At 41.9% G+C, this 13535-nt stretch overlaps 1 pseudogene; it reads right to left on the bottom strand.

The window, feature by feature from the left end:
• Positions 1-2213: 2213 nt before the first annotated feature.
• On the bottom strand, positions 2214-11220 carry LOC147697020 (cytochrome c oxidase subunit FA4 pseudogene; annotated as a pseudogene).
• Positions 11221-13535: the final 2315 nt, after the last annotated feature.

Genomic DNA, 13535 nt, shown 5'->3' with positions numbered 1-13535 from the left:
ATATTTAACTTGCCTAACGCCTGCATAGCGGCCGGCCCGGTTGGGTTGTAGGCGACAAGCTATGTAATAACTGTGAAGGCTCAATAAAGGTTTTAAAAAAAAAAACAAAAACAAAAAAAAAGATACGCAAACTACATGATTTCAAATCCCAAATCAAGTTTTTATCTCCAAGTCATAGCTAATACATACAGCCTCCCTTAGCTTACCTCTATCCAAGATTAGTATCTTATAAATCACTAGGTAGTATATCAGTTCCCATCAATTGTTCCTTTTAGCTAAATTCATTGTCCAACTCCCATATGATCTCCTTCAAAATCTGTAAGTAAACAATAGTGAAAATGGATGTATTGCCCTTATTTACCCAATACATTATAGAGAGTTGTCATTAACCTCCGCCTGGGTCCCTATATCGCTCACCTATTCGATCATGCTTATCGCAGCATTCGTAGTTAGTACCATGTGCTCCCAACAGTTCTGACCAACTATATAATGAAGTCCTCGAGTTACTTTAATTATTACCATCCAAGCCATTCCATAACTGTTAAAGAGAAAAAGAAAAACAAAAAATATATCTTTTAGAAAAATGCATTAGCTTGTACCATTACAATCCGCCATTTCCTACACCATCAAATCTTGTAATCTAACAATTCAGAACCCATCCTTGCACTTACCAGTATCATTCAAAGTATAATGGCGTTCCTCGCTCCCGGCCCGATAAATCTGGGGAATTGTTCGAAAGAGTACTCCTTTAAATCCCCCATTAAACAATAACCACCAACACCACTGACCCGCCAAATTGTCCTCCAATCATTTTAACGCCCTAATTAAATGACCGAAGCTTCCTCTCCTGTCCGCATGACCATTTATTCTTATGTAGAACTTCCTGTGTACAATATTCTGTAAGCAGTCCCCTTTCTGGTCCGCTTGTGTTATTTCCTCAACGTATTACGGACCACCAATCCGGTTGAAGCTTTCATTGTCTAAACCAGTCAAAATACGTCTAAACCCCTGCTATTCTTTCTTCATCCGTAAACCGGAAAGTTTCCAAAGTGAACATACTGCCAGCGTAATGTCCCCATATCAACTCTACACCTCCATTCTCTGCCAAAAATAAATATTCAGAATGCATCTAAACAAGTACTACTCATTCTTAATCCGTAAACCGGAAAGGTAAATAGTAAATGAAATACCAGTGTGATGTCCCCTTAACAAATATTCACCACCAATCTCAGCCGGAAAAAGAATATTCACTTTCCGCATACCAATGCGAATTCATACATATATTGATGCCTCCAAGTTTCAACAAAAGGCACTGTAAATGCACTGATCATTCCCGTAATTTAAACATTACAACACTTCAGCCGGAAAGGCTGCATCGTTTGCGAACCAATCTGGTTAAAGCCTTCCCTGTCTGAACCAATGAAAATGCATCTAAACCAATGTTACTCTTATCATAACCTGTAAGACGGTAAGGTTTCACTGTGAACAATCTGCCAGCGTGATGTCCCTTTCGCAAACATATCAATATTTGACCCATGCTCAATTTTCCTAACCCAAATTCAACTTATTATTAAAAAGCTGTGTGTAATCTTCATGTACCCCATTTCCTAAATATTATTATAAAGCCAATGTTCATCATTTATGTTGCTAAAGGGCTACTAAATAATAGCCTACCCACGAATATACAACCTACCAGTCCAATTACCATCCATTTTAAAATTCGATACAACAACCAACTGCCCGAATTGAAAACACTCCAGATTCTCGCATTTAATTCCCGTAAATACACCCTGGCTATATTTTTTATTTTTTATTTTTATTCTGCTCCACCGACCAGACTGCCTCATCCAGAAAACATCTAATCACAAAAGTCAGTCCTCCGTGTGTGCCAATCAGACTCACCTTGGTCTCTCTTAAATCAAATATCCTACTGCCAACTTAATGCAAAACCTCCTACTGACTAACCCAATGCGTACTAATATTCCATCTAAAATAGTACACATGTATTCAATGTATACACCTCAAACATGGAGCAGTAGATCACATTTTACAAATGCGTTGGATTAAATAAAGCAACTTCAATTTACATGACGTAACCAATCACAAAGCAAAAGAAAACATTATTCAGACTGATTTGTGTTAATCAGCTTGTGGAAGACCATCATTCTTCTGTACAGATCACTGGGGGGGGGGGGGGGGGGTAGGTGTGCACTTTAATAGTCAGGTCCTCCCTTCTTCAGTTTCTTGTAGTCTATGGTCTCAGAGTAAAACTTGTACTGGTAGTTGGGGCTGTGTTTTCTCCAAGGTTCTGGGTTATTCTTCCTGTCCCAGGAGACGTCAGGGCTTCTCATCGTCACACGAAGTGCATACATAACTGAGCCAACAGCTTTGAGTCCAACAAAGGCAAAGGCAAAGAGAGGGATCAAGCTCGGATGCTTCTTAGCATGGTTCTTAGAAAAACAACAATGGTCCCATTCAACATAGAATAAAGCTTACCATTGAATACAGACACAATGGACTCTGTATTAAAGTGACTGTCCGGCCGGGCAGTGGTCAAAATGTATTTAATTAAAGCAACAAAATAAAGAGAGAATATCCTTCGACAGTCACACGTTGTGGGGCACAAGCCTGTACCTCATTTAAACACAAACACTTTAGTACATTCAAAGTGAAAAGGAAAGGGCTTTTAGGCAAAAAGCTTAAGTTGTTCTTCAAATCTTGATATGAACAGATATTTTGAAATGTGCCATTACATCAACAAGGTACACAATATATACACTGTATAAGGCACACAAATTAGTCGACGGTGTTTCGATCCCACTTTTAAATCGAAGGGATCATCATCAGGACATATGATATGTGCCTAATAATTGCAAGCCTCTAAAACCATGTCAATCCAAGGGCTTGGGATTCAATTTGGTGATGCAGTCACCGGAGTCAGGACTGGTCAGGCAGAGTCGGGGGTTCCGATCAGTTGCAGTTGCTCGGGGTACCGGATCAGAGTCACCTTAGCTGGTTACATTCCTCTGAACCAACCAATGCGTCATTCCTACGCATGGGTTTTTGAGGCGTAGGGATTTTCCTTCATCTCAAGCATAGCAGCCTTCTTTCTGGCAACGCGTCATTTTGGCAAAAAGTTCATAAATACCATGAGTACGTTTTACGGGGGATTTTCCTACGGTACACCTACCTTGCATATATTAAAACATGTGACACAGCCAATTCCGACAGAGGAAAAAACTGACACAGGCCAACGAAAAGTTATGCATTCTCAAAGATACGTCACCTTGTAAATATAGAGCAGTGATGGCGCTGCCAATGCGTAAAAATATTTGATACATTGGTGGCACAAGCTCCTTGTAAATAAGCCACTTCCAGTGCTGATTACTCATATTTATTTACTATTCTTCTGTTTAACAATACAAAGCATAGCCTTCAATAGTTTTCCTTTTTTTGTATTTTTCTTATCTTCCCTTGTATCTGTTTTAAAGTTTATTAACCTTCAATTCCTTCTTGTGTTTAATTTAATATTTCTTTTAGTTCCATCCATCTATTTATTCCTGATCCCTTTATATTTTTCCTTTTCCTGCTTTTGTTTTACTGGTGGGACAACTTATTTCTTACCCCACTTTTACTTTTCTCCTTTCTAATCTTTCCCTTCTCTTATTCTCACCTTTTGCTGGCCTTTGAAGGAATTGGTGAAATGTGTGGCAATTTTGTGACTGTCTACCAGCACATTTTGAATACTTCTTTTATGAGGAGATCCTGCACAATTAGGCTGACGCACTGAGCCATCTGCCCTGGCTTTGACAATGTTAGTGGCAGTGTCAGTTACAACAAATCCAATGCTGAGTCCTCTGGCCTGGAGCCGTTCAAAGACTTTGGTAGTAAATTATTTCAGATTGTTGGCGACTATGTTTGCTTTTGCCATGGAAAACATTGCAAAAGTTGCATCCTGAGGAATACTTCAGTAAACTTCAGCAATTGTGGCACCCAGGAAGGACCTTTGCTTTAACCTTTAAAAGAGGCTCAGTGTGCAATAATGCATGTGAAGTTAGACTTGATATTATAGTGAGTGCAATAGAAGTCACCATCATAAAAAATTGTACTTCCCATGTTTTATTCGTATACTGGTCACTACTTAGATAATAATTAGTGCAAAGCTGCAAAATAAATTATTTGGCCCTTATTACACAAAGGGTGCACTTTTCCTGTTTGCGCTAGTGCACAGCTTTAAATAGGTGCACCATGTACAAAGAGGGAAAGAGTGCACCACTACAGAGAAGGGACTGCCCTCAGGGCATCTGAAACCTCGTGCTGCTCTGGGGGCATCGCATTCAAGTAAAAAATTGGGCAGCAGCTTCAAAGCCAATCCGCATGTTATCGTGAAGTCAGCAACCCGCCAGAATTCTGAGGCGGGATTAGAGATCCCTTTACAGGAGGGTGCAGTGAGTGACTGCACCTGCCTATAGAGGGTTGTCTGGGTGGTCCATTGGACCCTCTTTACCCCTTCCGTAGGGTTGCCCTCAGGGGGGGCGCGGACAGGGCGTCATCTTTTTGTGATGCAATTTCAATGCAATGACAACTTTTTCGCTTTTGTGCCCGCATCCATATTTTCGCACCGGCGCAGAGGCAAAGAGGTTCTGTTATTTGCATGGGGAGTTCAGTTGGCTTCTAAAAAGCCATAATACAATGCTACAAGCTACAAGCAGAACGCTTTTAAAAGTTGGATGAAAGGCTAATAATCCATAATCAGATGCACACACTGGTTTCACAAAATGACGGACAAGCACATGATTTGTAAAGGCTGTAGGCATGGGAGAACAAATATGAGGTGTCCATCAATGAGGCACACAGTGATTTTACAAAAATATTATAAGGGAGCATTGCAAGGAAGGAGGAGGTATGGAGGACCAAAAAAACATGACCTCCTATGAGACACTGGTGTCACTGAATTGTGGAAGAGCTCATGGCAAGAAGTGGAACAAGAAGGCATTGAGGGTAAAGAGAACATGTCTGCCTGCCCTTTAGCACCTTCCTCTCCCTCGACCAACACATGGAGCATTACAGGGAAATGAGTGAACAAATATATACCTGACATATGTTAGGGCCCATCCATGGGCCTATACACCATAATTAAAGCAGCGTGAATGTAAAAAAATCTGGCAAAAAGGGTATTAAATGAGCCTTTAAAATACCTCAAAACAAACAACACTAGGCAACAATTACCCAATTCAAAGACGTTTAAAAGTTGTAGAAAATGCACCTTTATCAATAATCAATCACAACACACACAAATCACATTTCACACACACACATACACACCCACACGCACCCACACACACACACACACATATATATATATGTATATATATGTTTATATATGTATATATGTATGAATTCTCTGTTTCTTTTTTGCAAAATTTATGTTGCACTCTAAACCTGAAAGGGTACTGTTTTGACTTATATTGAGTGCACCTTTGTGTCTGGACAAAGCTAAACCTCTCTGAAGAGCTATGGTGTCAGGGTTGCTTTTATTCATTTCAGGTTGGCCTGGAAGGTATTTTATCGATCCAAATCTGTAATACTGTACCTGGGGTGGTAAAAAGCTTTAGTCACTTTATAGCTTGGCATGGAAGCACTGTGCCAATCCTATGCTAAAAGGCACACCTGAAGCCTATAAAATGTGAAAATGCAGAGAACTGTGGGAGTCAAAAACATTGTGTGCAGTCAAATTGCTTCTGAAGAAAGAGCGTGAACGCTCTGAAACACGTCAGGCAGGAGGAGGTAAATAACCGGAATGAAAATGCCTGTTCCTGAAATAAAAGATTTGTGAAAATCTGCCCGCTGGAGAAGTGCGTCTCTAATGCTGGGGCATTTTTTGGAACATTTATTACACGGCAGGTCCAGCCTTCAGAGAAACGTACCGCTTTACCAATCTAAAAGGGACCGATTTTTCCTGAACTGTTTAGGGAAATTCAATTGGCGCAGCCGGTCCTTGATTGTGGAACAGCATTGCCTTTCTGAAACCCACTGAAGGGCTATTACCGATCCTTTAAGTGGTTTGACTGCACAAAATCCACTGGAGGATATAAACCAATGGAGACAAACCACAAGTTCCAGCATGCATCAGGATGAACTCTATCACGTAAGGCATACCGGAAGCCTATAAAATGTCAAAAGGCAGAGAACTGTGGGAGTCAAAAACATTGTGTGCAGTCAAATTTCCTCTGAGGTAAGAGCGTGAATGCTATGAAACTCGTCAGGCAGGAGGATGTAAATAAGCGGAATGAAAATGCCTCTTCCTGCAATAAAAGATTTGTGAAACTCTGTCGGTAGAGGAGTCTGTAATGCAAGGGCATTTTTTTGGAATATTTATGTATATATGTATGAATTCTCGGATTTTTTTTGCAAAATGTACATGGCATTCTAAACGTGAAAGGATACTGTTTTGACTTACACTGAGTGCACCCTTGTGTCTGGACACAGCTAAACCTCTCGGAAGAGCCATGATGATAGCGAAACAAGTGTCAGGGTTGCTTTTATTCATTTCAGGTTGGCTTGGATGGTATTTTATCAATCCAAATCTGTAATACTATACCTGGGATGGTAAACAGCTTTTGTCACTTTATAGCTTGGCATAGAGGCACTGTGCTAATCCTATGCTAAAAGTATTTTCTGTAGAAATGACAAGAGACTTTTGCCCAGATGCATCAAGCATTTTTGGAGTCTCAAACGGTGCGATTCCTTAAAATCGGCCGTTTGCGATTCCAAAAATGCTTTTTGAGATGCATCATTTGTTTTTGTTGAAAATCGCTAATTTTGCGATTTTCTAAAATGCGATTGCATTTAAGGAATGGCAATATTGCAATTCCTTAAATGCAATGCATCATTCTTAAAAAATTTGCGATTTTACAAATTGCAAGTGCAAATTACCACGAGGTTAAACCTCGTGGTAATTTGCAAAATTGTTAAAAAATGCTCAAAAATGCATTTTTTTAACTGTTAAGTTACAGACATACATGTCCTTAGGACATGTGTGTATGTAACTTATAGGTAAAAGTGCATTTCATTGGGGGCAGGGGGGGGGGGGTCATTTGGACCCCCCTCTCCACCCTTGAAATGCTTTGTTGAATTCCGATTTCAAATTGCGAATTCGCAATTCTCATTCGCATTTCAGCCCATAGGAATGAATTGGAATTGCGAAATCGCGATTTGAAAATCGCATTTTTTATGCGATTTGGTAAAAATTGCGATTTTTACTGAATCGCAAAAAAAATGCGAGAAAAATGATGCATACAATTTTGCGATTCCTAATTTGCGATTCGGTAAATTTCGCAAATTAGGAATGGCAAAAAAGTACTTTGATGCATCTGGGCATTTGTCCCTTTCTGGTTCAGGCTGGATAGCACTGTGCTAATCCCATGCTTACAAACATTGCTAGAAAAACAGACAATTGAGGTGAGCAGATTCAGAGTGCTGCTGCTGTTGTAGGATGCTCTACACAGGAGCTGCTCTCCACCTAAACTTGGGAACTACCAAGAGTTCTCTGCTTCTTTTTCGCATACCTGGTGGTGAGCAGCACTGGATGATTTGATGTAAATCCGTTCAGTAGGTTTTGAGGAATTAAGGTTTAAAAATGCATGCATGTATAGAAATGGGGAGGATCTGTAGATTAAACAGATCTAAAGATACGATCCGATTAGCTGGCACCATATCAACAAGTTGTAGATTTAGTGGCTATATTTTTTTTATAACAGACCAATTTCTGATGGTAAGGCCACCCGAAGAAAAGAAAGGGAATTGGGAATACTTTAAATATGAATCACTGCTTCAAAAAAAAATGTGGAGTGGAAATGTGGAAATGTTGCTCACTCTATGCACGCCACAGTACTGCTTTGACTCCGAGCAACCCCCTTTCTATAAATTATTAGTGTTCATTCCTGCTGAATGAAACACTCGACATGTCCCGAGATGCACTGAATTATTCAAAGACAATACATACCAGAATTAGTCAGGGCATGACTTGAACCTAAACATCTGACTTAATGCAGGTGAGTGTAGTGCATGTGACTGATATCTCTTAAGGCGGTTTAGAGGAAGAGCAACACTTTGATCTCATGCCTCATTGAGTAATTCAATGGTGTTCATTGTCGGGTGCCTGAACATAATGCACGATTAAACTTTCATTAAAGGAGCTATTTGAAAGGAATGTGCCCTGTGTGATTAAAAAAAATGAAATATGTATTAACTGCTTGTGATCGTGCCACTACATTTGAGGGGTAGAATTAAAGCGTGCGTTTTTCCATCGTACGCTCATTGGACAAATATGCAACGAATTTGGAACCAAAGTTTCGTGGTGTTTCATTTTTTAATTCAGCTGATAATGTAGCTGACATGAACCTTTCCATGCCATTTTCTCTTGAGAAGGTCCCCTTAAATTATAAAATTTGGTTCGTAACAGCTTCCGGTTAAGCATTTACCTCACATGGTGCTAAATTATTTAGGAGCTTTCGTGGACCTGTTTCTCTATTCTATCCCACCTTCCTTTCTCTATGTACTTAGTGAACAGGATTCAAGCGGTTTCCACTACAATAGGAAAAAAGTGTGAGAAGGCGTGGCACGTGATGAAATTCAAATCATTCACCAATCCATATATATGCACACTGGAGAATGCTAAGTAAGGAGGTGTTAAATGCAGTGCTTATTATAACCGTTAGTTCATCTTCATTCTCATTAAGAACACATCACAGACATTTTTAGGTCGAGCATTTGAGACCTCTTGTAAATACTTTAGTATATACTTATATGTGTATGTACTTTGTGGGCTCTGGAGATCAGCTCTAGGACTTGTCTGCTTCCGCTTAGGGACTTTTTTTATCTGTTCAACTGCCTCTATTTAACTGTTTTGAAAGAAAAGGAACTGTAGAGGTCAGCAAAATACCAGAATTGCTTTCTGCTGAGGGACTTTCTTTTTTTAATTTTTCTGGCAACTGGCTCTATTTAACTTTCTTGATAGAAAACTATATTTAACTTTCTTGATAGAAAACGACCAGCACAGGTCGATTAAATACCAGAATCACTTTACCATTCTCTAGATTCCAGTCCATAGAAATTGTCTTCCACAAGCACCCGTGGACAATAATATTTTTTTCAAATCTTTTTTTTTAAGTGATATGACCACCGAAGACCCTGATTTTAAATAAAAAACAGAGTTTTGGATTATACCATTTCCCGCTGAAAGGCAATATTTCTCTCCAATGGTTCCCATACCTGTTGTGTCACGCAGTTTGGTGCTTACTTTCCCTCCATGTTAAAGAACATGTTTTAGCACCCAGGCTAATGTCCTGCATCGCTAAATCCATATAAGGTCCCAATGGTACGACCAATTGCATTGCAAATGCTTGTTTATTATATGTATGCCTTTAAATAATGCAGATCAGGGCATTTGGGACATGAGACTGCAGAAATCAAGAGACTAACTAGAGTTGTGATGTGTGGGGCATAGGCGCTGGAAATAGGACTGCCGGGGGTGCTGCAGCACCCTCATAAAAAACACATGCTGGAGTGAACAAGCAAATAAAGATGTCTTTACATTTTGTCACATTTTCTGTGCATTCAAAGAGAGATGTTGGCATGAACAGATGGGGCCACACATAGTTTTATCAGTAATAGTGCATGTCTGTGCAGTGTAGTGACTATTTTCATGAAAGACGTGCTGTCTGTAAATGGCAGTGCACTACCACACCATGCCTTAAGAACTATTTTCAACATGGTGCTCCAAAGTGCACCACCAGCTACATACCACACCCGTACCACATTCTGCGGAAGGGGCGTGGCTCATTTTCTAGACTTAATATTTGAGTGGTGCTTGGATTTTTCACAATCCCTACGACTTGGATGCTATAACATTGATGGCAGCATCCCCACTCTAAAAATTGTTTCAGCACCACTGGTGTGGAGTGAGGATATCATTGCCCTGTATCACTGAGCGTTATTATCGTGAATACCAGATTCTAATTCTTGTTATTCACTGGTATAATGTTGCAACATTGGGAAACAAGAATTGTTATCCACTTTTGCTACATCCCAAAGGAATTCCAGGTTCCTATGACAGGTCTCTGCTCCAATGAAGAACAGACAATGGAGCCTCTGAATGAGATGGGGAGGGAAAGAAGGCACAGCGGGCAGTGGGGGTGGGCAGCAGGAGACCAGTTTTTTAAATGAATTTTTTATATTGGGACACAGAAAAGAGGCCGGGTTATGAATGACTTTTCCATTACTTTTCTGTCGTTGTGCAGCAGTTGAAAAGATGGCCAGATGATTCTGGGACCATACATAGCATAAAATTATACATAACTAAAATGTGAATAATGGATGTCTGTCACCTCAGAGCCCCGGGTGACATCATAGACAACTCGAGCTTTGCTCTAATTGCTTGTTTGATAACACTCAAAACCACTCAGTTAAAGAAATCCAGGGTATTCACTGTTACCCATTTGCAATTCTGTATGTGTTATTTATCGCTTCCACTGAGTGCCACTATTGTGAATACCAGATTCTAAATGTTGATATTTACTGCAGTGGCATAGTAACAATGGAAAAAAAGTTGTTTGCCACTGTTTCTGAGTTACTTCATAAGGGAATTCCAGGCTTTTCTCACAGGCCTGCCTGATGAAGACAAGAGGAATCCCCCAGAGAGATTTGTGTGTTGCTGCATTCCTGTGAGCTGGGTGGGACCCACACTGTAGGAATTCCAGGAGAGGGCTGCTGTGATCTGAGCCATGATAGGAGCACTGTGTAAGAAGTGCTAGGCCCAATCCGGCTTGTTGCGGTGACCTTGAGTGCCAGAGGGGGCCACGGTCGAACTTATTAAGCCAGGAATATTGAGACTTGTGTCCGCCGTTGTCGGTGACCCCGTATGCCTTGAGGGGTTGCTGTGGTGAAGGCGATCACACCGGAAGAGTCTGCGCATGACTTTGAATACCATGGCAGGCCCTTATGTACTACTATGGCCAAGAGTTCAGATCATTGCTCGGACATAAGGACTGAAGCTGTGATCCACACACCTGAACCTGCAACTGACTGATTCCCCGAGGATTACTAGGAAACACCAGAGATTACACATCCCCGCTGGGCTCAAAGGGTCAAATTTCTCCTCCCTTGAAGGGAAGAGTGACTTACCTCATGAACCAAGAGCAGCCCAAATTGGGTGAACATGATCAGGACTGGGGAATGTCTGCTGGATGTGTACTCACCGCAGCGCTGAATACTTCCATACCACCAGAACGGGTAAGACTGGAATTGGGTCTTTGAGGCCCTGGCAGACTCCTGCTAATGGTGCTGTGGCTCTATAGACACTTTTAAGTAATTACTAAAGAAGTCAAAGGGGGACTCCAGAGTATGACCTTCTAGTAATTGTTGACCACTAGGCGAGAAACAATGGGTAACTGTAACAGAATTGATATTGCCAAAGTACACTGAGGATACAAGTAGAACAGATATGTCAGACTATTGAAAAGCTTTAAAAGTATATAATTGTAAAATATCAGAATGTGTTTGGCATTTCTTCCAAGCTTAGATGAATCACTTCATGGTTCCACAAAGGTAAAATGAACCTAAAAACGTAACAAGATGGCACCCATGAAATCAAAAGGAGCTTTGTCCTTCTTGTAGTGTCTGACCTTAAGGAACTCAGGCAGACACAGTGAATGTTATCATGGACCTTCTTTATTGCTGCGTCCTTCTTCTTCCTATCCCAACGGCTAACTGACTAGCTGCCCCTTGGGCTCCCAGCTCCTCCCTTTCCACCTGCCCTCGTCCCTCATGCGGGCTGGTCCTAATGCCTGACCAGTTTGGTCACTGGGCACTCTCACTACTGCACCCACATCATTACATCTCCCCCCTCTGTGAATAAATGAAAAAGAAAAAACAAAAATGGACACCACGGCAAACAGCAAATTGTTCTTTCTTTAGAATTGTTCAAAGAAGCAATACGGTTCCGTGATCACACGCCTGGGGCGTGGCTGGAGGTTGGCATTGTCACTCTCGATCTCATCGGCAGTCTCTGTCGGTAACTGACTGTCAGTTGGCAGTATCTCTGGGTCTCTTGGCTCCAGTTTCGGTTCAGTCAGCTCTTTGACCTTTGGTCCGCACTTCTTGAAGTACGTCACGTTCCTGGTAAGTCTCTTCCCGTCGGCTTCTGCAGTGATCATAGTTCCTTTTTGTTGTATTACTTGAAGTGGAACCTCATGATATTGGCAATCAGTCTTTCTGTGCTGCTCTTGTCGTGCAAGCACCCAGTCTCCTTCTTGGATTTGAGAGGTTGTGGCATGGCGCCGTTCATCAGCGTAGTCTTTCATTCTTCTTCATCTTGCCTCTGGCTGCGATCTCCTCGTGGTCAGAGTCCAGTTCGTGCGCTGCCATGCTCATCATTGGTATCCTGGTGCACACTGGACGTCCTAGCATGAGAGTGGCAGGACATTTGCCTGTGGTGGAATGAGGCGTGTTTCGGTATGCCCGCAACACCTCGTCGAGTGCTGTCTGAAGGCTCTTTCCGGTGAGTTCCGCTTGCTGGATGGTCTTTTTGATCGTGGCCATGAAGCGTTCGATCATTCCGTTGGCTTGTGGCCATAGTGGTGTGATCTTGCGGTGTGTGAAGTTGAGGTGCTGGGCAAACTCAGCAAAGTCATGGCTGTTAAAGGGGGGTCCATTGTCTGACTTCACCACTAGGGGAATGCCCCATGCGGCAAAGACCTCATCTAGGATCGGTATGACACACAATGCTCTCGTGGAAGTACACAGTTGTGCGATGGGGAATCTGGAATACTCATCCATGATGGCCAGGACGTATTGGCCCGATTTGATTGGCCCAAAGAAGTCAACGGCAATGTGTTGCCAGACACCCTCCGGTAGTGGAGACATTTGAAGTGGTGCAGGGGGGTCCGGACGACTCAATAGTTGGCATTGCGGACAGTCCTTCAAGGTCGTCTCCACCATCAGGTCTAGTGTTGGGAACCAGACTCTTTCACGGAGTGCTCTTTTTGTGGCCACTATGCCCCGGTGTCCCTCATGCGCTAGGTTGATGACCCCTTGTCTGAGTTGTCGTGGGATTACTATTCTGGTGTCCCGTAAGATGAGGCCATTCGCTGCTATCGACAGTTCATCATTGATATGTTTAAATGCCGCCATTTCTTGGTTGTTTTGTCCATTGCTTGGTGTGTGTCTCCAGCTGTTAGTTTGGATCAGCCGTTTCACCTCTTGCAGGGTGGTATCCGTTTGCGTCGCTTCGCAGATGGCTTCTAGTGGAACAGCTGGAGGTCTCGCTTGGTTCACCACAAAGTGAATGTATTCATCAGCGATTGATTGTTCTGATTTGTCTGATCTGAGGGGGTGTCGGGACATGTAGTCTGCAGGGTTTGCATCTTTTCCTGGCTCGTGAATTATGGTATAGGTGTACTCTTGGAGCCTTAGGCCCCATCGCTCTATTCTCGGTGGCATTTTTGCTCGCGGGTTTCTGAATATTGTGATCAGAG

Source organism: Lissotriton vulgaris, chromosome 8 (assembly GCF_964263255.1).
Source record: "Lissotriton vulgaris chromosome 8, aLisVul1.2, whole genome shotgun sequence".
Lineage (NCBI taxonomy): Eukaryota > Metazoa > Chordata > Amphibia > Caudata > Salamandridae > Lissotriton > Lissotriton vulgaris.
The sequence above is the reverse complement of the archived record's forward strand: the minus strand, read 5'-3'. Positions and strand labels throughout refer to the sequence as shown.